Below are 25,335 nucleotides of genomic sequence, written 5' to 3' on the forward strand. Positions count from 1 at the left end.
AGCACCCCCAGCACAGTTCCTGTTGCTTTCCCACCACCTGGGACTGCCTGGGAATGGGCTGGCTTGCCCCTGGGGCAGTGCAGGAAGGTGGCAGGAGAGTGGCAAGTTATGCAGGTGGCTGGAGAAGGCAGCAGGGATGGAGCATGGGGCACTGGAAGCCCAGCAAGCCTGAGCTTCTGCAAGCCCGCCTGGGCTTCCAGCACCCCATTTACCATCCCCACCGCCTTCTTCAGCTGCCAGACATGTACACATGCATAATTTTTTTTATGCACAATGGGACAATTTCCCCCAATCAAACAAAAATATATCTGAGGTGGTCTAGTTGCCATGCTCAAATAAATTTTAACACTAAAAAATTGGACATGTATATGCAGTGTTACCATTATTTGAGACAAATGATGATTTCCCATCACTTTTTGTCATGTGTACATGGTCCCACCATCACATGTACAAGCACCCAAGCTTTACATTCCTGGAGAAGTGCTGAGCTAGTCTAGCTCCAGAGCTCAGAAAAAGGAAGCTGTTGCCACAGCCTGAAGATCTTAGTTGATGAGGAGCTGAAAGCTCAATACATTCTTAATAATGAGTGTATTAAAAAAAGATTTTGTGGTCTAAATGTTCTAACAAGAAATACCAAATGAAGAAGCCAATAACAATGGCTGGAGACTTCAGGTAAGATATTACTAAAACACACAATTTGGGTTGCTCAATGCTGCAGTAAACAAAACCACTGGTGAAAGTGGCCACAGGTTAACTGAGTAAATCAGTGTGGTTTATAGGTGATTCAGGCTAGAGGCATCCATCTTATTGACAAAGATAAAAAAAGTCTGCCTGCCATTTCCTAAAAAGGCCAGGGAGATACTAGTGCTTAGCTGCTAGCTAAAAAAGAAAATAAACCACTATACAATATTTAAATGTTCATTTTGAAACGTATCATTGACTGTTTTAGATTACTATATAACATATTCTACTTCTATATATGACATATAAATAGATAACAAAGCACTTTACAGGGACAATAAATTAAGCTTTGTGACAGCTCACTAATTCATTTAAATATGTGCTTTAAAAATGGGAAAATTAACACCAAAAGAGAGTACAGCAAATATTTTCAAAAGTAGCCTCTAATCTTGGATACCTCCAGTTTTAGGAACTCAAAGCCACACACATTAAACTGTGAAAATCCTGAACACCAGCAATTCCCTTTAAAGTTGTTGTTTTTTGTGGGCACCTGTACATTGGAAAACATTAGACAGGTGCCCAATTCTCCTCTCATTTACTGCACTGTAAATCAGGAGGGACTGAAAGGCGGCAATGGAGCTGAACTATTTCAGCTCTACAGGTCTAAAACTAGGGGTACAGACAGAAGTGACAATTTTCTCCCGATCTGGCCAGAGAAAGCAGTCTATAGCCATGGCCAAACACAAGGGCATAGCTACAGACAGCTTCAAAAATGATTGATCAGGTGAAAATCTGAACCCGAATTGCATGAGGGATCAGATGAAGAAGATTCAAAACAGAGCATCTTCTGTAACTTCTGTCTGTGCTGCCTCCCAGCCTGCCACTGTTTTCAGAATGGGAGCTGGGGAATGGGAGTGGAGGGAATTCAGCCTGGGGTGGGTTTCAGCCCCTGCTAGAGGGCAGGGCAGGTGTATTGGAGCGCCCCCTGAGATGGGAGGGGGCTCCAATTTACCCACCCCACCCTCCAGCACTGACTGGGGAACCCCTAGAATGAGCTCCTTGTGCTCCCTTTCTCCCTCCCATTCTGAAAAATTTGCAGTTTCACAAGTAGGAGGGGCCATTGCTAGGGGAAGCTGGGTTCAGGCTCCAGCCAGCAGATGGACTTCCTTTTCCCCTGGAACCAACAGTGAACCTTTGTTTGAACCACGGGATCCTTGTAACTCAGAACACTTCCAGCAAAGCATTCTCAGTTACAGCTGGGAGCTGCACTTCTGTCTGCAGCCTAAGTGTTTGGAAACTGAAACACTTTGTGTTGGTGACCAGTTTTCAAAATGTGGTTCTAATAAATCATTCATCCAAGATTACACAAAGATTCTTGCATATTCAGAACCCAAATCTGTTCACATCAGTTTTATGCTTTAACCACAAAATCATACTTCCAGAACACACTGATGACAGTGAGAGGACTGAAATTAAATTACCAAAGTGTACTATGTACATTGATGGTAATTTAATATCAGGTATATGCAAGTGCTATATTTATAAAGAAGTAAGGGGACAAAAAAAGGAGAAAGTGACTACAAATTAAGTCAGCAATACAGGGATTCTAAAGTACACATGAAGCTATGTCACACACAGCAAAAAAAGCCATTAAAAATTGACCTTGGATAACTGCTATGACTGCTGGATTTTATGTTTTAAGTATAAGAAGAAACAACTAGAACTACTTAGGATGGTGAATGCTGAATGTTTCAATGGTGCCATTTAACTACTAAGACCAGGTATGGAGTAGAGCGTGGAGTCCACCCCTAATCAATTATATCTTCTTTTGGATTATTCCAGCTGGGATAGTAATACTTTGACAAATTTCTGTTTAGACCAAACTCTTTTGTATAAGTCATTGAAATATAAAGATATTTAACCTACACAGTGAAAGTAAGCTGAAGAGGCAGAGGACTTTGTTAATTATATCAAAAGCCTTCTCCTTGGTAAAATTGGTTATTGTTGCGATGACACATGACATGCTGATATATTACAGTCTACAAAGGAATGACAACTAGTATGAATCAGTGAGAGGTAAAACTCTCATATAATAAGCACTGTCCCAGTTACTCTGGAAAGTAAGAAGTATTGTTCATAGACAGAGACAAATGAAGTTTGGAACTGTCAAAGGATTTTTTATTCATTGCTTTCACTGGGGATCTATGAACTGTAAAATGTGCATTCTAGTCATTTTTGCTTCATATATAATAAACATAAATGCTTTCTTGTAGAAATCAATGACTCATGAAAAGGTTTGTTTGCTGCCTAAATGATTTGAGAAGTCATGGAAGAATGCTGCTGGAGGAGTTTTGGCATGAGTTTACAGCAATGAAGAGAACAGTATGCAATAGAAGTTGGAAAATATTTAGAAAACTTGAAAAAAAAAACAGCTTGTGTCGCATTGTTTCCGATTCAAATGACCTGTGGAGGGTTTTTTACCACCCAAGTTTATTGAATGGGAGGCTTGGCTAGAGGGCATTAAGTTCATATACCCAAATGTTTTTGTTGTTTGCTTTCCTTTTGGTACAGGGGAATGAGGAAAGTGCATCATTGTGCATTCCTGTAAGGTAAAAAATGGATTTGTCTTATGTGGAGACTGCACAAGCACCTAGCTGGCGTCTTCTTACCCCAGTGCTCTTTCCTGCCCAGGGCAGGGGGTTGGACTCAATGACCTACTGAGGTCCCTTCCATCCCTAACATCTATGAATCTATGGATATTTATTAATCATGAACTATCTATCTATGTTACAGAAGCCTTTCAAACTCGACATCAGTCACACTAGACAGTAAAGCAGACATTGGAACAGTTGAAACTAGAGCTGGTTGAAATACAACTGTGATCAGATGGCTAACAGGGTGCCTATACATGAGCAGCGAGGCTGCTCAGATGCATTGTCATTACAACATGTTAGAGCAGGCTCAATTAATTAATTGAGCCTGCCAGAGTGTAATTACCATGATCCAGTGGATTCCAGCTACTTGTATATCAGCATTCCCATGCTTAAAATGGTGGTGGGAGGACTTTAATAAACTTAGTTGAATAAGCTTTAGTTAAAGTGACACTGCCACCATTTTTAAGTGCAGGGATGCTGATAAACTAGATGCTCCAGAGCTGCTTTAATTAAAGCACCACCCCTCATCCCCCTTCCCAGAGCATGTGTATAAATGCCCATACTTAGCATCAGTGACAAGGGGGTAAAAACTCAGTCAAAAATATAGAAGGTGTGAGACTAGTTAGGTCATGTGTTTCCAAATCAGCTGATCTTAATGAAACTTACTCTACAACAGTAGTGCTCTATAACTGGCTCATGGCCTGGATCTGTCCCATGGTGCCACGCCATCCACTCCACAGGGCCAGAAACTTGGCAGTGGTAGCAATTAATACTGCCACTGCTCTCCCACCGCCAAATTTCCAAACGCTACGAACCAGATGACATGGCCCTGTACACAGAGCCAGGGTTGCAGGCAGACTCTAGCACAGGGCCCAATTCAGCACATGGAGCTGGATCACACCTCAGTCTGGCCCCACGCACTAGATTGGGCCTCAGCCCTAGCTACATGCACCAGATTGGGCTCACAGACCAGATCTGGTTTGCAATTATATTGAGAATATAATTCAGGGGGAATGGGTGAGGTTCCTATAGAGTAGAAAAGGGTAAACATAGTTTCTGTCTTTAAAAAGGTGGGAAACGGAGGACCAGGAAACTACAGACTGATCACAGAATCATAGAAAATTAGGGTAGAAAGGGACCTCAAGAGGTCATCTAGTCCAACCCCCTGCTCAAAGCAAGACAACCCCAAACTAGCTCATTCCAACCGGGTTTTGTTGAGCTGGGCCTTAAAAACCTCCAAGGACAGAGATTCCACAACCTATCTAGATACCCATTCCAGGGCTTCACCACCCTCCTAGTGAGAAAGATTTTCCTAATATCCAACCTGATCAGCCTAACTTCATTTCCTTGAGCGAAATCAGGATAAATTATACCTCAGCTTATTTTAAACAACTACTTCTTCTTCTCATGTCCTGTCTGAGATTATTGATGACAGATATTTAGCAGAATTTACAGATTCATTAAAATCTGACAGGGCTGCAACGTGCGTGCTTCTGCTATGGCTGCTATGGCGGTTGGAACTGTATTATTCACCTAGAAGATATTACAGTGAGGCCCCCTCTACAAGTTGCAGGCATTGCGCAATTACCTTAAGACCAGCTACACACGCAAAGTACTTATCACATGATAAAATCTCCAACCAGCTATAAAGTTAGACATCAAAACTGTGTGCTAACTTTATAGCTGGTTGCTATTGAGCTTTAATTTACACGTGTAATGGGGTCTTCTCTGCAGCTGGGAGCCCCGTCAGCTAGCAGGGCTCCCAGCCTCAGGGGTGTAACCATGCCCAGTATGAAATCCACAGGCCTGGTGGATCACAGCTGCTTTGATCCCCAAGGATTAGGGGTGCATGAAACAATCTCAGACTATGAACAAAATAGTCATTCTAGAATGTATAAACAGGAGTGCCAAGCATAAGACATATCCCTCTACTATAAGTAATCCTTCTACTATTCCCAGCACAGAAAAACCTCACGTAGAGTACTTTGCTCAGATGTGGTCATCACAGTTCAAGAAAGATGAGGCCCAATTGGAGGGAGTTCAGAAAAGAACAACAAATATTTTCAGAGGTCTAGAAAACAGGATCAGTGAGGAAAGATTGAAGGATTTGCATTTGCTTAGTCTGCAGAAGAAAAGCCTAAAGCTCAATCTTCACATATGTGAAAGGTTATTACAGAGAAGAAGGCTCTAATCTGTTCTTTGTGTTCACCAAGGGATAAGACAAGACATGACAGATAAACCCCCCCCCAAAAAAAACAAAAAAAAAACCAGGGGAAATTTGGGTTGGATAATACGAAAATCTTTCTAATCAAAAGAGTAGCTAAACAGTGGAATAGATTACTTAGGCAGGTTGTGTAATCTCCATTATTGAAGGGTTTTAAAAACAAGTTAGAGTGAGGGTGGCCAACCCATTGCACATGTGCCACAAATAGCATGGGCAGTTGGTCAGTATGGCACGAGCCCAGGTGCTAAATAAAGAGAAGTGCTAGGATGGTAGGAGTGTGGGATGTGGGGTGTGGCACAGCTTCCAGTCACATGTAGCAAAGTTGGAGACAGGATGCTGGTGCCAGAAGAATTGTCAGATATCACCACCAAGCACAGGACAATCTAGGAGTTTGAAAAGCAGGGTGCAAATGGTGTGGCATCACATATATACTTCACCATATATAACACAACACATATTTTTCTCCAGTTATAGGGAAACTAGAAGCTTTACTAATATGCTAGGGGGCTAGCACTATATTATGCAATTTAAGCTTAAAGCAAAACAAGTATAGCTATTAGAAGGTGCACTGCCTTGCTAGATCATATATTAAGTTTAAAAAAAACACAGCAAACTAGCAAAAAATAGTCAAAAGTTATGTCAATAATCTGTAGTCATTATTCTAATATAAGAAAAGCCTTTGTCTCTGTCTGTCCATAATGCTCTGGGCCAACTGCGCATGCGCTGCCAAGAGGGCATGCACCAATTGGCTAGGGGGCCAGGAGCATTATGGACAAAGGGGGCAAGGGACCCACTGTGCTCCTCCCCCACCCCCAACAACAGCCAGCAAGGAGGGGGAGGCGGCAGGGAAGAGGGAAGGAAGGGAGGGAGGGAGGGGAGTGGGAAGGGGAAGGGGAAGGGGGGGGGTTCCAGTGGCAGTGCCCATCCCCCCCACCTCTGCTGCTGCCACCGTCCAGCCTCGACAACAGCCGGCAGAGAAGGGGAGGCGGCAGGGAAGGAGGGAGGAGAGGGGGAAGGGAAGGGGGGATGTTGTGTCCCAGCAGGTGTTGGCAGCTGCCGCCGTGTGCAAACTCCCATCCCGCCCTGTTCCTGGAAGCCAGCAGTGGCGCAGGGTGGCGTGGCAGGGGGGGAGTTCATGGGGCCACACTGGGAGTGGCAGGGGTTGGGAGGTCCATGGGGCCAGACACAGGGGGTGGGGGGTGCACAGGGCTGGAGGCAGAGCGGCAGCACCATGGGGCACTGGGTGCCAGCACTCCGTCCCACCCTCCCCATGCCCCCCCCCGACCCATCATTCGTGACTGGCAATTTACTAGTAGTTAAATATATCTCTCTCATTCACATTCATAAACCAAATCTAATCTTCTTGAGCATTTTGAGAGTATCTTCAATACTTCACCGTAAAGCATTTCTACTGAGTTAATATTACCACTCCTGAGTTGAAGTTTTTAGTAAGAGCCCAAAACAGCCTGAAGATCTACGAAACAGAAGAGAGTCATTATCAGGAATGGCTAACAGACAGCAAAATTGCAAAAGAAAGGATATTTTGAATAGTGGCACATCAAGACCATTAAAAAGGACAAAGGGTTGTTAACATCTCTGTAATAGAGAGAGATCAGCAGGAATCAAGGCGATGATAATGAGACACAAACTCAATTGACTCTGTCAGTACTGATTGAATAGAAATGCTGCTGCCTTCCCATGTTCTAGAATTCGGGTAGAGAGGAATCAAAGTTGGGATGCACCCTTGCTGCCAAGAGCCAGCTTAATTTGGTGGTGGCTGCAGGGGTGATTAAGGCCTTTGGATCCTCTCTCTCTCTCCATATAAAACTGCAATGATAGCAGGGCTGAGGACGGGTTAACCTGGCACTTGGTTATAATGCCTCTCTTGCAGCAGCTTCCTGGCCCCACTCCATTCTGGAGGATCAGAGACTCAAGCCTCCTTGCCTCTACTGTGGTGTCCCAGGGTGTAAACTCTATCAGGTACTCCTCTGGTAGGCAGGGACCAGATCAGCACTCAGAGGCCACATCCATGTGAGTGTGCACATGTGTGCTGAGGCATCTCAAAGGAGTTTTAAGATGCTACAGAAGGCACACCGTGCACAAGAAAATGATGCAGCAAGGACTCTAAATTTGATACCAGTAAATCCCAATACCAAAAAAAAAAAAACATGCCAGAAAAAAGGCAGCATGGGTGTGCTCCCAGGGTGTGCCTGGGGACTGGGTCCTCCAAGGAGACACTCTGGCAGCTGGCCAGAGGGTCTCTGCTGCTGCTGTGTCCCCTTGCTGCTCCAACATGCTGCCTCAGGGTGCTGGAGAAAATAATAGCAGGGCATAATTAGCAGCAGCAGCAGCAAGTGGTGGGCCCTCAGGGCACACACGGTCCACAGCAGGCAGAGTCCCCCCCATGGTGCGTGGCTCTAGCTGAGTCCCAGGAACTGCACACGTGGGGTCTGTGGGGGTAGGGGGTGAGTCTGGGAGCATGTGGGGCTGGTATAGGGTTTGTGGGTGGGGGTCAGCCACACAACCCACACCCCCATGGTGCACAGCCCCCACTGCTGGTAGCGGCAGCAGCAGTAGGTGGAATCAGGATTTGAATTACACTTTGACTCTTGTGGAGTTTGGAGGTGGTGGCAGCAGCAGCAGTGGAGAAAAGCCACAGGGCATCCTGGGTGCAGGCTCCAGGTGGCTGCAGCAAAAAGTGCCCAGCAGTGACAGGGGGGAGGGGCTGTTTTCCCCCCCGCCATGTTAAACAGCAGTTTCTGCCCGTCTGCTGGGGGGGGCTCATCTCTTATGGAGGAGCTCACCCCCGCAAGTTCCCCCATAATTTGAACCCTGGAAAGCATGCCCTCAGGGCACTTATGGCCCACCACAGGCAGAGCTCCCTGGTGGCATGAAGCTCTGGCTGAGTCCGAGGAGCTGCACATGGCAGCACAGAGCTGGCCTGGCCTGCTAGTACATGCCTTCAAGCCAGACCAGGCTGGCTCTGTGCCAGCACATGGAGCTCCCGGCACTGCAGGTAGGAGCTGCGCACCGTCTGTCTTGACTGAGCCAGCTGCATGCCTCCATGTGGCAGGGAGCTGCACTTAGAGGCATGGAGCCCACCCAGCCCAATGGTGTGTGGACTGGGAGTTGCAGGGAGTCATGCACCATCAGGCGGGGCAGACTCCATGCCACCATATGCAGCTCCCCAATGGAGTACTGGAAGCCCCACGTGGAGGCACAGAGCTGGCCTGGCCCAGCCTGAAGGCACATGCCAGTGGGCTAGGCTGGCTCTGTGCTGCCATGTGCATCCCCCATGACTCAGCCAGAGCCACAGGCCGCTGGTGACTCTGCCTGCCACAGGCCATGAGCGCCCCGAGGGCCGCTGCTGCCACCAGGAGCTGTGCACCATGGTGGGGGCATGTAGTGCCCCCCCCCACTTACAAACCCCACACCCACCACAAACCACAACCACATGCTTCCCAAATCCCACACATACACCCACTCTCACCCACAAATGCCACAACCACACACACCCCACAAACCCTACACACTCCCACACCACTTTACAACCCCCCCTACAGCCCCACCACAAATCCTATATCCTGCGTGCCCACTTGCCAGATGGGATGGGACCTGCTGGCAGGAGCCATGGCCCCACGGGCAGTTACCATGCTGCAGCCCTGCCCGAAGCCTATACCAGCCCCGGCCTGAGGGGGCCCCTGGTCCTGGGGACCACTCGGGGGTTATGATGGGCCATGGGGGAGGGTTGGAGGTGGCAGCAGGGGTGGATGATTGGCAGGGGGGAGATTGAGGTGGCAGTGAGGTATAGGTACATATGATGGGCCAGGGGTGGTAGCAGGGGTGTGTGAAAGAGAGAGAAAGAGAGATGCAACAGGGGGAAGGATACTCCAGGTAGAAGTGGCCACCAGAGCTGGGCTTGGAGTCCCCTGTTCCCCTAGAGCAGTCTGTGCACTCCCCACTGGCCTGGAAGGGAAAGGGCTTGCCCAGTGCCTAAGCCTCAGTCAAGGGCTTCCCAGGAACACCATGGGGATCCCTGGGGCCTGAGCACAGGTGCAGAGAGCAGATAGCAAGGGCTGGCACTGCTCAGAGCCCACAGCCCAGGTGGCTATGCAGTCCCTGTCCGGGTCTGGCAAGCATGCAGTCATGGGACCACAGGTCCAAGGAGGCAGATGCTATTGCAGGCAGAAGCAGGTCACAGCTAGACTGCTGCAGTGGGTAGAGGGTGCAAGACCCTACTCTAGGTCAGGGCTGCTGCAGCAGTCCTGCTGGCACAGAGGTCTGGTGTTCTCAAATACCAGCTGGCTGGGCCTCAGAAGCTCCTGAGGGCAAGCAGCCCAAACCTGCTCTCCAGGGCAGATTTTTATACAGCTGGGGACAACACAGGTACTGGCCCCAGCCTCCAGCTCCCCTTGCTGATGATCTTGGAGGAGCTGGGCAGGCTCAGTTTGCCCCAAGCAGCATAATTTGCCCCACACCAAAGTGCCCGTTCAGGCATGCGTGCTAAGGCACAAATCTCTTGCACAAATTTGTGCCGCTGCAATTTGAACTGCTGCAAATGCACATGCCTGCATAAGTGGATGCACCCAGACAGTGCATCACCACAAGCAGAAACATGCGTTTCCTCAGGAAGAAGTAGCATCAGCACACCTTGTGCCACTGCTACTTGTCCCTGGGGAACACCTGTGTCACATGCACTCTGGCACGCAGTTGGCCCAGCAGCCTTACCTGGGGGCCTCCAGGAGTTGCAGCTATGGTGCCCCTGCAGCAGGCAGCTTGGCTGGCAACTGGAGCGTGGCTCTTGGTAGCCAAGCTCTGGGTTTCAGCAGCACATTTTGACAAGATGCCTATTTTCTGAAAGCTTTTGAAAGGGTTTGTTTTACTGCTAATGTAGAATGAAAACACATATCAAAACCTAAAAACTTCCCACACCATAGAATTGCCGTCCTCCAGTCACACCTAACTGGAAACATTCCAAGGAAAATGTAGATACAGTCTTACATTTGGGTGGTTTTATCAGACACATGAATTATACCAAATATAAACCTAGATTATGATGACACTAATAAAACACTTCTGGGCAAAATTCAGACTATTCCTGGGCAGTCATGTTGCTGTGAAGAAACCTTTTTTCACATTTCCTTCCACACTTTTGAGACTCTATAACACTGTTGACTGTAGAGTCCAATCAGTGGCTGGAGACTAAAAGGGTTAAAATTTAAACAAAAAGATGGCCGAGGAACTGAAGACTAATATTATTAACCAGTACACCATATGGCTTGGGGGGGGGACCGCCCCCCCGAAATAAGATCTTGAGGATTAACACTGATGGCTGTTTATTGCTCCTTGAAGCTGGCATAAATTCCACAAGGGCAAACAACAGATTTGCTTGCTAAACTCAAAGTGAATACTGGAGCAGCTAAACTGATGAGTTGCCACCAATCACTGTCATCAGGAAGCATACCCAATGTAGACAACACCAGAAAAAGCTTAAATGGACAAATGGCAAATGAGTAAAACACATTTCCAATTTATGGTCTACAAAGAAAACCAGTGCAAAGAACATCTGAATGATACATATTTTTACTTCAATTAAAAAAAATAAATAGCATAATTTGGAGTAGTGATGGCAAAACATTTATATATTTGCATAAGGAACTTTTCAAATAAATAAAACCTCTACTTTTATTACACAAGTTTCAATGCAGACATCAAAAGATTGAGACCTTTATGTGCCTGAATGTTTCCCTGAGCATACCAGCAAATGTAGTGTTCAAAAAATCTAGCTATGAATCTTATTAGAAAACATTTTCAGTTCCAGTTTTAGAATGTGCCAATGTATGCAAATAATAAAAAATTAAAGTATGTTTAAGGTAGCTTTCAGTTTTGACTCATTTCCTATTTTATCCAGAACGACCCCTAAAACACTCTTAGACACTGACTGATACAATATTGCAAATAATTCCTTTCAAAATGCTTGTTTGCTTTTGTAGGGGTTTGGGTTGTAGCCGTGTTGGTCTAAGGACATAGGCAGACAAGGTTCCTTGGGTGAATTTGATATCTTTTATTAGACCAACCCAAATGGTTGGAGAATAGTTATTAAGCAAGCTTTCAGGTTCAAAAACCCTTCTGTTTGCTTTTGTAACAGTTACAGCTAAAGTCACCTGAATGATTTAAACCAACTAACAGAAGTAACAGAACAAGCCATTAAAAAGGAAGGTCAGTTTATCCTCTGGATGAGCACCAGAGTATATGAGTTCTAAATTTTGGAATAGCTTCAAATCTATTACTTCCAGGGAGTGCAATTCAGAGCAAAGGAAACATGTTGCCCTCTGGGCAATAGCAGTGTGCCAATATTTAGAGGGATTTTGGAGAAAGCTATTTATACATCCCTCATGTGGGATGTTGAGAATATCATTGGATATTAGAAGAATAAGGGAAGAGATTCCAGAATGAACGTACTTTGGAACTCTCTTAGCATCTCTTCATATCATTGTTCAAGGGTGAGACACTTGTTTTGGTAAAATCTAGTATATTAAATAAAATCAAATAGAAAGAATCAGATATGTGTACTACTTTTAAAAATATTACATGCTATACTGCATTATTTCAGCTTACACAAATGTTCCTTCCTGATAGGCTAAAGACAAGAGGTGTGCATAACTAATGTATTCATAAGTACTCCTCATGGTCATGGACATCAGCAGGGCCTGGTGCCAATGTTTTGTACGAGCTATTTCTAGCAGCCCCTCTCATTCAGATGAGGCAATTTGTGGGTGTAATAGGGCTGTGCTTAGCACAAGCCAGTCTGAATCAGAGGACAAGCCAATGCCCATTTTCTGATAAATCAGAAGTCCGGGAGCTGGCTAATGACTGCCTGTTTCCAGTCTGAAAGTCAGCGTTTAGTAAACTAAGTCAGATCAATAACCTTCAGTGCAACACTAGTCTGCATCATGGTCAAATTGGATTGGACAGTATTGCTAAATACCATTTGCTTTTTTAGTACCTGTTTTGGAGTCTAATTCCAATGTCAAAACAAAGCATCTAACAGCTAAATAATGAAGGCAGCATTCTTCCATTCTCAGTTAAATATGCAAATACTCAAACCTGATATACATAGAGAGAGAAGTTTTTCTTTTTTGGGTTTTTTTAATAAGCATATGTCATTATATATTGCAATATAACTAGATCCAAGGGCATAGTTAGCAATTTAACATTTATGGATGCTATGACCAGTTCATTGCCCTCTGAAAGCATGCTAAACCTACAAACTTCTAGAGTATGCCTGCCATCACACAAAACTGTTATGTAAGTACTAAAAAACAAAAGTGTGTCATGAATAACCTTCAGCTATGTTCATGCCCCCTTTGAGTTCCCCTCCTGCAAATAGTCAAACAACTGTTTAATTAGCGCAAATGTTTACAGTTACACTGACGCTACTCACCCAGGTCTTTAATTTCTCCTATGGGCACTGACCCCTGTTTGTAATTACACTCAGGTATGTGGAGAAAACTAGCAACACCATGTGACTTATTTGACTAATCAATCTTAAGCTGCCAAGCCTGAATTTTGGATTTAAACCTTTGAATGGCTGCAGTAGAACAAACTGAACTTGTAAATTATGAAACTATTTTGATTAATGAATAAAAACTTCAGCCAAATTCTGCCTTGTGTAGGCACATGGGCAATTCGTGGAAGGTGCATATGAATACATGAGGGCAAGATTCAGTAGGAATAGCTAAAAAATGGCCTCCAAGAAGATAAAACCGTCTTAATTCAATGGCCAATCAAAATTTGTCCATAGGCATGTGCACCAACACACAGGGAGAACAAAGGGGGTTATTGTCACATATCACAGAAAATTCGGATAGCTGTAGATATAAATTTCCCCAAATAACTTGCTGATAATCAGGAAACCCAGCTGCTCACCTATGGCCTGGGAGAAGAATACTCCCCTCTGGCCTGGTACTAATGTAAACAAGGTCATACAAAGATTTGCTGATCATTCAGTCCTTCCAGGCTGACTGCTGCAATGACCTTGGTGCAGCTTTTGTTGGTTTCCTCTGAGATGCCTGCCTTCCAAAGGGGATATATGAGATCCATGCAGCAATACATTATTACATACCTTAAAGTGTCAGGTGTGGTGGGAGAAACCTCCCTAAGGTCCGTTGTCTAGCTGTAATTTGATTGACAGACAACGCGGGTAAAGAAAGACAGCTGTTTATTTGCTCGAGCAAAGACCATAAAGCCAGCAAAAGGCAAAATGGCCCCCCCTCAAGGGTGAGGCGATCTTTTATACTTCTTACAACAAAGCAAGACTATATGGTTAACAAAAAGCAATACTTGGGGCGGTGCTCTACAAATCTTTGTAACATCATATTTCTATTAAGCTGAACTAGCACTTTTTAAAAGCTAAAAGTTAAGTAACAGTAACATTATGTTAGCAAAACCTTACACAGTAGAAGATACTTCTCAAGGACACAACCAGTAAGTTCAAACAATGGTTTCTCTGTCTTATCTTACTTCTAGCTGTAGCTGATTTTTTTTAGCACATAGACACAGATTCACTTTTTAACTCAGAAAATGCTTGTTGCAGTTAAAATGATTACTTGACACAAGCAAAGGCCTAGCTATCATTCTGCCTTGTGGTCAGCTGCATTACTAGGCCACAGGTCATGCCTTGTATTCAGCTGTAAAGCTAATACTTCTTAAAAATCCAAATTATTGTAAACCTAACAGTATGCTTTCAGAAAACTATTCTATTTCAGGGCAATGACAAACCTGCGGACTACAAGGCACCTAAATACTTTTAAGGACCCTGGCCTCCAGCCAATGTATACACACCTTCTCAAGTGCTCCTCACTGTGTGGGTGCCGCAGTGTCCTTACTGTGCTATCTGATAGCCCCTTGCCCTCTACTTACCTACCCATTACTATAATCTTTCAAGGTTCAATATCTCCAAATGTACAAAACCCAGATGCACATTTGCATCTTTGTCCATCCTCACTCAGATCCTTTTATTTTCTCTTATACATGGAACATTAGTGGCGTCTTCCTTTGCATTTTAAGACTTGGAAAACTGTCAAGTTCAATTCATAGATTCATAGATATTAGGGTTGGAAGGGACCTCAATAGATCATCGAGTCCGACCCCCTGCATAAGCAGGAAAGAGTGCTGGGTCTAGATGACCCCAGCTAGATGCTCATCTAACCTCCTCTTGAAGACCCCCAGGGTAGGGGAGAGCACCACCTCCCTTGGGAGCCCGTTCCAGACCTTGGCCACTCGAACTGTGAAGAAGTTCTTCCTAATGTCCAATCCAATATTTGCCTATAACAGAAGCAGGCAATTATTTTGGGTGGAGGGCTGCTTACTGAGTTTTGGCAAGTCATCGAGGGCCACATGACAGGCAGCCTGGGGCAGATAAACATTAATTTTGGGGGGAGGCCCTCGCGGGCCAGATAGAATGACCTGGCGGGCTGCATCTGGCCTGCAGGCTGCATTTTGCCCACCCCGGCCTATAAGGACTCCTTATCTAAACAAATGCACTGCTTTTAACAAACTGTTAGGTAATCCAATAACCTACATCCGTTTGTGCATGTGCAGTATTGCATTGTTCTCCAGACTTAACCATCACAGCATTTTAGCAAGTATCTTAGATCTCTTATGCCAAAGATTGTGAGTTCCGTTCTGATCACAGGATAGATGCTAATGATGTTGGCTGATATGTAGTTAGTGTTGTTCTTATCTATCCAGGTTCTGAGTAGAGATACTCTGATTAAATGCATTACATACAGCATAGGTTTTAGTCAGAGGTGTCCTTCAAGTTGAAACATTATTGCTAAAAGTATCATCTACAGAAAAATGATCTAGCTAGAATGATGCATCATCCAGTACCAGCTGATCAGTACCTCTGCCTGTAACGCAGGGCATACATAATATATGTATCATATACCATTTAAAATTATGAAAAGTGTGTTTGTAGCGAGGTTCATAAAATATCCTCTAAATGTAAAACCCTTTCATTAAAGTGCAGCTATAATTCATGCAGGTTTCTTTTCATGCCCTGTCGTCATGTTATGGGCATTCCTATTTCACAATCCAAGCATGCAAAACAGAACAATTTAGCATTCCGCCACCAAAACACTGACGTAAGCTGTTGAAAAATAAAACAGATTAGAGTTTTCACATGATGAATTAAAGACAATTTTAAACATACTTGAGCCAACAAACAGTGTTAGCTATTTTGCACAAAAATTTATTTTCTGCAGACAAAAAACCACCCCTTTTGTTTTTCAGTAGTTTATGCAAAAAAAACCAAAAAAAACCCAATTCCCTTGGAATTTCCTGATATTTGTAAATTGTCTGTATCAAGTGCCCCACATAAACTGAACAAAAATGCTGATCGTTGCCAAAAAGAAGATAAACTGCATAGCAAAGAAAGCCTTAGACTGAAGAGGAGAGAACTGACTTTCTCACTGAGCATGGCCTGCATGGGGATTGCAGCTGATTCTTCATGACATGGAGCGGAACACATAAAAACATTTCTCTACATTTTACTAGTTTGTGTTTAATAGCTGCTGGCAACAAGGAGGGCTGAAGCCAAAATACAATGAACAAATGCAACAACAGCTGAGATGCCTTAGCATACTTTTTGGCTGCATCTTGACAAGGTTTTGTAACAGATTTTGAGGTCAGAAGAAGGGCTTATTAGTCTGATTGGACAGAGCTAGTTAAGCAAAATGATGCATTCTTTATTTTAACTTGTAATAATTAACATGGGGACATCAAAATATACTATACCTGACAGCCATCTACTGAAACAATTTACTTGACACTGGGAAACAGTTATGGACAGAGTCAGGAGAACTGTACCCTTGAATGACTTAAGAACCACTTGAGATGCTAGAGAGTCAGCAAAAGTATCCAATGAATTTGGTCCCCTTAAGGACAATGATCCATTGGGAACATTATGTTTCCAACCTCAATCACTTTCATCTCTGCAGACAGCCCTGCAGAAAAAATCATCCTGACCGACCCCTGATGACCTCTTGACAGTCATTTAAACAGATATGCATGCAAAAAGATACCACAACCACAAATAAGTGAGGAAGCACTGCCTGATAAACTAGAGTGTGAACCACACTCAACACTATAGGAGATGCAACCTCCATGCTGCAAATCTAATACCTAAGGTAGAGAGGATGAGCGGTCTCAGCAGCTGCCTCCTTGGAAAGGGTAGTTTAGTGGTCATTACTCAAGATAGAAGTGCTCAGAAAAAAGGCAGCCTACACTTGGGTCAGCTGCTGAGGATTCAATTATGGAATGGGCATGAGTTTAAAGCAGTGATGGAGAGAGTAGGACAGGCTCATAAGCATAACCCAGGCTGGAGGAGGGTTTCCCACCAACCCTGTTATTCATTTTCCTCAGTCCCTTACCCTTGCTGTTGTTTTCTCTTATCACTATTAGGATGTTGCAGCCAAGGGAAGGAAGGCAAAGGAAGGCTCCAAAAACCCAAACTGCTGCTGGTGCCAACAATGAAGTAGAAATTAAAATGGAGTTATGTAACCTTATGAGCTTTTTGCTTACACAGGAAATTTAATCAGTTTAGACACCGTGTACTTTTAGACTTCCTAAAGAGCAGCATTATCTATAAAAGGAATGGATGCTATTAATTCTCCTTCTGAAAGTACAGTACATTTCCCCTCCCTTGCCTTTTCGACAGTCCTGTAAATGCTATAGAGATTTATGGAGAGTAAGCCTCAGGGCTACTGGACAGTGAGCTTTTTATTTGGGTAGCTATTAACTTCTTAAGCCTACTGAATGCAGCATGCAGAAAGATGCAGGAACTGAGTTTTAAAAACTTGCTCAATGGATGTAGGGCTTTTATAACAGTAGCTTCCCTGGGTGTCATGGTAATGTGACCACTTTCTCTTTGGGGGAAGCTGGGTTTGTTTTTTTTAAGTCTTGCCTTATACTAAAACCTCACCTCTGCCAGGACAACAAGAATTTGACTAAAACACACACCATCTTTCCCCATCTGCTCTGGGTCACAGATCTTTCACTGGGACCTGTGTCCAATTCCCACCTTGGGACAGTGAAGAGGTGAAGGGTAAGCTCTGGCCCTTGGAGCAATGGAAGAAGCAGACAGTGGCTTTGTCTTTGGCCTCAGTCTCTAACTTCTTTTCATTTGTATCCCTATTGCGGGCTTCTCAGAGGAAACACCAGCACAAAGAAAAAAATGTCCTAAAATAAACCAAGTCCTCTTCTCAGGCTCATTTAGGGTGACCACCTTCTCAAAATGGAAAGGCGGGATACATGCCCACCTCTCCCCCAACCCTGCCCCAGCCTTGCCAGCAGCATGGCCAGAGCAGAGCCAAGTGGGGCGAGAGTGGGGGCAGATGCAGGCTGCCCACTGTGGTGCAGGGCTTCCCATCCTGCTGCCTTTCCCTTAGGAGCCCCCTGCCAGCTGCACACCCCCTGCTCACCTGGCAGCAGCAGGAGGCACAACTCCATACTGCTGCCACACCCACTGCTGCCAGGTGGGCAGAGGGTGCCTCACCATGGTGGTGCAGCCAGCATGGGGCTCCCAGGGGAGGGTGGCAGGGCAGGGAGCCCTAAGGCCACAACAGGCAGCTAACATCTGTCCCCACCCCTCACACAAGTCCGGGGGGTATGTGCCCCCCATGCTCCCCCCAGAAGTGTGTGCAGGGGCAGGGAGCCACCTCCCCTCTCCTCCCGCCATTCTGCCCTGAGCCATCCGTGGCTCCATCCCACTCACTGCCCCAGCCATGGGTCCAATGCACCACCCTGGCTGGGCAGCACCCCCAACCCAGCCCCTGCCCCACTCCCTTCCTCACTGTAGGGGCCTCAATCTGCCCTTCCACACCCCCTCATACACTTACCCGCAGGGAGCTGCTCTCCACGCTGCCCAGCTGTGTTCCCAGCCTCATGCATGTGTGCAGGCACACACATGCACATGGGACCCCCTACATCCCACTCCCAGAAGCCCCAAGCAGCCCCTTGCAAGCTGGAATGCTGCCAGCCTGCAAGAGGAAATATGCTGTTTCCTGCGGTTTTCTGGATCCTTGCAGGATACTGCGAATCCAGGACAAATGCTGTCCCGGAGTCATGTAGCCCATGATCGAGACTTGATGTTCCCATTCTGGGACTGTCCCACCCAATTAGGGATGGGGGAGCACCCTAGGCCCATTCTTCTTGATCACCCAGCTTCTTCCACAGCCCCTTCTTCTGGAGAGATTCCCACACAGCTATGACAGGAAGCAATGGTTTATGCAATTTGATCCCTTTCATAGCACATTCTATGGTGGTCTACAAGCCCCAGCGTGCCTTATTGCCAAACCCAGGGTAAGATGTAACTGCCTACTTTAAAGAGTCTAATTCCTCCCCATCACACTCTATTGAACTAAATGGAGTCTTGATTCAAAGGATTTGGCCTTGAAACATCTACATAATCCTCCAGTTTCACTTCCACTCTCTAGCCTTTCTTTAGATAGCCTAACCCTGGCTCTCCTTTCTGCCTGCAATAAAATCAGTGAGGTTTAATCCAGTAAATAGTGTACCCATCATCTGCTTCTACATCAATCCAATGAATTCAAGCCCTTCTGATACTACGGTGCCCTGAAGCTGCCAGACCTGAACCTCACCTCTGTCACACCAGTTGCAAGCATGAGAAATGGGCTTAGGCCAGCGTTAAGTTTGTGTAAGGAGGATCCAGTACATGCCTGACAACAGTAAGGATCACGCTTTCCTTTCAGAGGCCTGTTGTCCTTCTGAGGAAAATATTGTGGCCCATGCTGCTTAGAATCAATTCTGCTTTCTAGCACATGTGGCCTGCTTTCCTGCTTCATCCATTATTTTACTCTGAAAGATATTTGTATGAATACCTGATGTAGCAACTAGTTGTATGAGAGCCATCATCTCAGTCAATACTGGGGATTTCTGCAGCTAAATGCATACATACGTATCACATGAGTTAGAGCCCAGCCTCATACCTGGGGGCTGTAACAGACTTATAGTCTCTGTGAGGGGGACATAAAACACACAGTGACCATTTTGCAGTTAAGATATGCTATATCGCAGAGGATTAGATGTTCACTTAGAGACTAAACAGAGGCAAAGATGAACTCATAAGCCCAAACCATTCTGTCTGCATGTAAATATCCTATACAATTAAAAACTTAGGGAAAACAACAAAGAAATCTATGGAGACATTTGGACTAAATTACTCAACAGAATGATTTCAACAGAGTCAGCAGCTCTGAAATAATAACACTGTAATTCTTTGGCCTCTCAGCCAAGTGAATGATGAAGTTCATTTACAACCCACTGCTTAAATGCAGTCACAAAAGGATCAACAGTTAAAACGCTACTTAAAAGGCAGATGGTAGTGTTTAATAATATTCTATATGAAACCACAACAGCTATTTTGGTCTTATAAAAGTTTGCATCATAGTTGGTCAAGAATTTTCCAAAAAACAGCAAAACAAAACAACAACAAAATATAAGTTAATCAAATCCAAAATGTTTCATGTAAACTTACCATGTTTAACAAACTTCAAATGTGATAAATTTGAAGTCCAGCTTTCAAATACAGGCAGGACTCCATTGGAAATTTGGTTTCATGTGAGCTTGCCTGGCAGATTGCCAGGGACATTGGGGCTACCAGTGTCTGCAGCTCTGGGACAGCTTCACCATGTGAACTACCCCAGGGCTGAGAACCAAATGGCTTCCAGGATCTGTAGCTCTGGGACAGCCCTACCCTATGTATTGACCCATAGGCCCCAGGGCTCTTAGGCTCCCTGCCACAAAGCTGGGAGTTGGGAAGCCCTGAGTGCCAAGCCATGATGCTCCCTGCTAAGTTGTCATTCCACGACCTTCTGAACTCCTAGATCATTATCAGTCTCCACATTTCTACCATCAACTGGAGGTGGGTCTGGATCTGTCCAGCAAGGCTCCTTGCAGTTTGAATCCAACCTAAGCAGCCAAGGGAGTCCGATACCCCTATACTGGCCCACAACATAACTACACAGTTCTCTCCAGTAGTCTTCAGGGTAACAAGCTCTGTTTGTTAGAAACTGTGTTGGAAAAATTACAATTAGAATTAAAATTAGAAGAAAGCATTTGAAGACTTTATCCTGTGAGCTCAGTAGAGGCAAGTTAAATTGATTTTGATTAGACTTGGAGCATGAAAAATGTACTAACCAGTGTCCCATCAGCAAAATTTACCAGTAGAGTGCCAATAAATGAAAGCAATACCATACAAGGCTGATGATGAGAGATGAAATGGACTGCATGTAGTGTATGTAAATGGCATCTAGGGAATTGATCATAAATCTAAAGGAGGATAGTAATGTCTCCTATCCATCTTCAGTACACGCTGCAATTCAAAATGAGCTTTTAAAACAAATCACTGCTTTCATAAGGTTGACATCTCTCGAGAAGAAGGCATTGTGTATTTACAGTGAAATCCTACAGATTCCAAGCCCACACATGCTAATGAGCTACAGAGAATGAACACAAGTCTTCTGAACACTTAAGAATTAGAACAAAAAAAGTGACACGGGGAGACTGCTAAGAGAGGGGTTTTAATGTATCTAATGCTTTTAGACTAACTGTGAATGAAAGTTTCAGATTTGATCTTTGAAAAACATCTATTTTGCATAGTATTTGTCATTATATCATTTTTGCATTCATGTAATTGGCTGTTGAAATAAAATTGAAAAAGGAATAGGGAAATAAAAATGGTCCCTCTGATAGAATATTGATTGTGTAATCAATATATATGCTTTTATGGATACAGTGGTATGACCCGGTCAAAATCACATCATTAACAGCAATGGCACACTGTGAAAGGGAATGACCAAGAGGTGTCTTGATAATTCCTCTAAAAATTGTGCAGCCATTTGGATCATTGCTGGATGATACCCTAACGGTGCAATCTTGCATAGTTTGCTGAATAAGACATGAATTTACAAGTTAGAAGATAAAAGTTCCTTTCCTCCGTGTGTTACTGATTTGCCACATAGCAGTCAGTTAGTCACAGAAATTCTTTCTGTTTCAATTTCTCCTACTGTGAGAAGATAATAATAGTTTTAAATGGAACTGGTTAAAATTTTCCAGTAAAAGTAATTTTGTCAAAAGATGGCCTATTTTGAAAATGAAACTTTTTTTTGCTAAAGTTTTCAATTTTGTAATTTTACATTTGCTTTAATGAATGTTGTAAACAAAAATTTGAACACAACTTTTCACTTTTTTGGGTTCTCTCTTTTTCGTCCTTATGTCCTTTTTTCAGTGGGAAAAAAGAAAAGCAAAAGAGGGGAAAAGTGGGTGACTTGCTGACAAACTAAATGCCTGTGACTTGCTGACAAATTAACTGTTTGCAGATATTTGGAAAAAATGGAATGGACAAAATTAGCAGAATAAAAATTATTTTGAAATTTTCCTGCTTTTCATGAAAAATATTTATCAATTTCCACCTACCTGTTTACTCTAACAAGAGTAAATACTTAATTGTTATCCTTGTACAGCAATTCTTCTCTTGATCTTAGGTAGTCTTATGGCCCCCATAAGGTTTTGCTGAGCCCATCACAGTTTTTTAATGTTTTTACCCCCCACATTACCACTGCCAGGTAGGGAGAAGCTGTTATTCTTATCTGTAAGATGAATAGAACTACAGAGACATTGATGCTCAAAAGTACCCAAGCTGATGTCTTCCAAATGGCTGCTTCTGAACCTTTTGGTGCCTAGTGATTCACTAACTGACACACCCAAAGCCACAGAAATCCCAGAAGCCTTGTACTCAAAGTCTCAAACTAAGCATTGTGCTTTTTTTCTTTCTACCCGGTAGGGTTCAATATTAGAAGTTAACATACCCAAGTCAGAGTGGCAGGATAGTACCAGAGCAAAAAAATAGATGGGATTCAAGGTGAATAGAAGACTCTCCAAATTGTGGGGATTTTAGGGCAGTCACCTGTGATATATATGGGAGGCCTGGATTTAAGTCCCTATTTCATACTATGCAGGGCATGGATTTGAACCACATCTCCCAGGTGAATGCCATAACCACAAGGCAATTGGCCTACTTATAAATGGAATTTGTAAATGTAAACAGAATTGGGAAACAGGCACACAATACCTAAGCAGCTGACCTGGCATCTGCTTTGAAAAGGGCTAGAGACAGGTATCTCTGGCCAAGCACACCAGGCAAGGCATCTAAATCCTTCCTGTCCTCATTGCATTTCACTCCTGGCAAGGTTAGGATGGTTTCGGAGGGTCCCTTAGTAGCCAGCTAATGAAAATTTCCAGTAAATTAGAGCTGAAAATTCCATTACAGGGCAGGCTGCCTGGGGGCTAGGTTTGCAATGCTGAGAAGAGCAGTGCCTAAATTATTTGAGGATCCATGCCAAATGACTTCCCAAAGTAATACAGGATCTAGTGTGGACCAGGGAAATAAATTCTGGTCTCCCAAGTCCCAGGCTGATGCTCTAACCGTTGACCTATCCTTCCACCAAAAGCCTAAACCAGAAATGAAAAACATTTAGATCACCTTGGCAGTGCAGAAGAACCATTCCCTGCAACATACCAAACTTTCTCACATACAGTATGCACCTCCACCTTCTTCCCCCTCTCTACCCCACAAAAACAGGTGCTGGAAATTGGGTGTTCATTATATACAAGGATATATGGTAACAGCAATATCTGCTGCTTAAACTTCAGCCAGATGAAAGCAAAAGTGAAGTCTGCACATGATCCAAAAAAAGCAGAAAAATGAGCAGGCCCAACTCCCTAGTTGCTGCTACTCACTTATTTACTACAATTCTTCATCCTACCTTTCAAAAAACAAGGTGATTATCTTATTCTGGGGCAATAAAATATGGTATTTACTAGCTCTGCCTGGAAATGCATTTAAAATAATCTCTTGTCTTGGCTACATAACATCAAGAAGACTGTGTGCTGGGAGCAAATTTTAATCCATTCCATTAGCTTCCTTTTCCCTATTCAACTGATATAATCTCAGAGATTATGGCATAAGGAACACATTTTATGAGAAAGATAATAATAATTAAATGAGTTTATCTTGGCCAAACTGCATTCCTACAAAAAGGGGATGTATTTAGAAGTATCAAATCATTTGCAAGTGACCCCAGCTAGGTGCTTGTCCAGTCTCCTCTTAAAAGATCTCCAAGGTACAGGAGAGCACCACCTCCCTTGGAAGCCCATTCCAGATTTTGGCAACCCTCACTGTAAAGAAATTTTTCCTAATGTCTAATCTAATTCTGCTCTCCATCAGTTTATGTCCGTTGTTTCTAGTAACCCCAAGGGGCACCCTGGAAAACAGAGTATCCCCTATTCCTTACTTCCCCTCTCTGATGAATTTGTAGATGGCCACAAGACCCCCTCTCAACCTTCTTTTGCAGAGGCTGAAGAGATTTAGGTCCCTTAATCTCTCCTCATAGGATCTTACCTGCAGGCCCTTAACCATCCGAGTAGCCCTCCTCTGGACCCTCTCAAGGTTATCTACATCCCTCTTGAAGTGCAGTGCCCAGAACTGGATGCAGTACTCCAACTGTGGCCTGACCAATGCCATAGAGGGGAGGTATCGCCTCCTTAGACCTGTTCATGACACACCTTCTAATGCATGAAAGAGAGCAGTTGGCTTTACTTATCACTTTGTTACATTGACAATTCATGTTCATTTTGGAGACAACTATGACTCCGAGATCCCTTTCTCCTGCTGTGCTGCTTAGAAAATCACCTCCTAGTCTGTAGGTGTGTTGGTGATTCTTTCTCCCTAGGTGCGGCACTTTTCACCTATCTTTGTTAAACTGCATTCTGTTCTGCCAACTTTTCCAACCTGTCCAAATCTGCCTAAATCCACTCCCTATCCTCCAGTGTGTTTACTTCGCCCCATAATTTGGTGTTGTCTGCAAATTTGGACAGAGTGCTTTCCACACCCTCATCCAAGTTACTGATGAAGATACTGAACAGCACTGGTCCAAGGACTGGACCTTGGGGAACTCCACTGCCCACATTTTTCCAGGTCAAAAATGACTCGACCACCACCACCCTTTGAGTGCATCCCGTAAGCCAATTCTCCACCAACCTGACTGTGTAATAATAATCTACATCACAACCATTTAATTTATTTATAAGAATGGGATGTGACACTGTATCAAAGGCCTTTTTAAAATCCAAGTAGATGACATCTACCTCAACTCCTGCATCTAAGCATTTTGTGACCTGGTCATAAAAAGAAACAAGGTTAGTCAGGAAGAATCTACCTGCTATGAAGCTGTGCTGGTTGTCTTTCAGCATTATTTTTCCTACTGGACTCACTCCCACAAATGTGATCCTTTATAATTTTTTTAAGGTTTTCCAAAGGATATAGGTGAGGTTAACCAGCCTATAGGTACCCAAATCATCCTTTCTCCCCATCTTGAAAATAGGGACCACATTGGCCCTTTCCCAGTCCTCTGGGACCTGTCCAGAGCTCCATGAGTGCTCAAACAACCATGCCAGTGGTTCTGCTATGGCACCGGCCAATTCCTTCAGTACCCTAGGATGAAGGTCATCAGGGCCTGCTGACTTAAACATGTCCAGCCCCTCCAAATGCCCCTTCACTAGGTTAGCACTAACTGATGGTGGGTTGGAGTCCCTCTTGTACCTGTCTATAGCCTTGTGTTCAGGAGTATAGATGCAAAAAACTCATTTAGAAGCTCAGCTTTGTCCCTCCTATATGTTACCAGTTGCCCTAGT

The 25,335-nt window shown here is 44.2% G+C and overlaps 1 long non-coding RNA gene across 3 annotated transcripts in view; it reads right to left on the minus strand.

Moving 5' to 3' along the window:
* LOC132243464 (uncharacterized) overlaps positions 1 to 14,037 on the minus strand; it is a 144,756-nt gene extending 130,719 nt beyond the window's left edge. Inside the window, exon 1 of one of the 3 annotated variants that reach the window (XR_009455052.1) lies at positions 13,685 to 14,037. This is a non-coding gene — a long non-coding RNA (uncharacterized LOC132243464). The remainder of the gene's footprint in view (positions 1 to 13,684) is intronic. The other 2 variants (XR_009455050.1, XR_009455051.1) reach the window with 2 other exon arrangements.
* Between the last annotated feature and the right edge of the window lie 11,298 nt (positions 14,038 to 25,335).

This window comes from Alligator mississippiensis, chromosome 1 (genome assembly GCF_030867095.1).
Source record: "Alligator mississippiensis isolate rAllMis1 chromosome 1, rAllMis1, whole genome shotgun sequence".
Lineage (NCBI taxonomy): Eukaryota > Metazoa > Chordata > Crocodylia > Alligatoridae > Alligator > Alligator mississippiensis.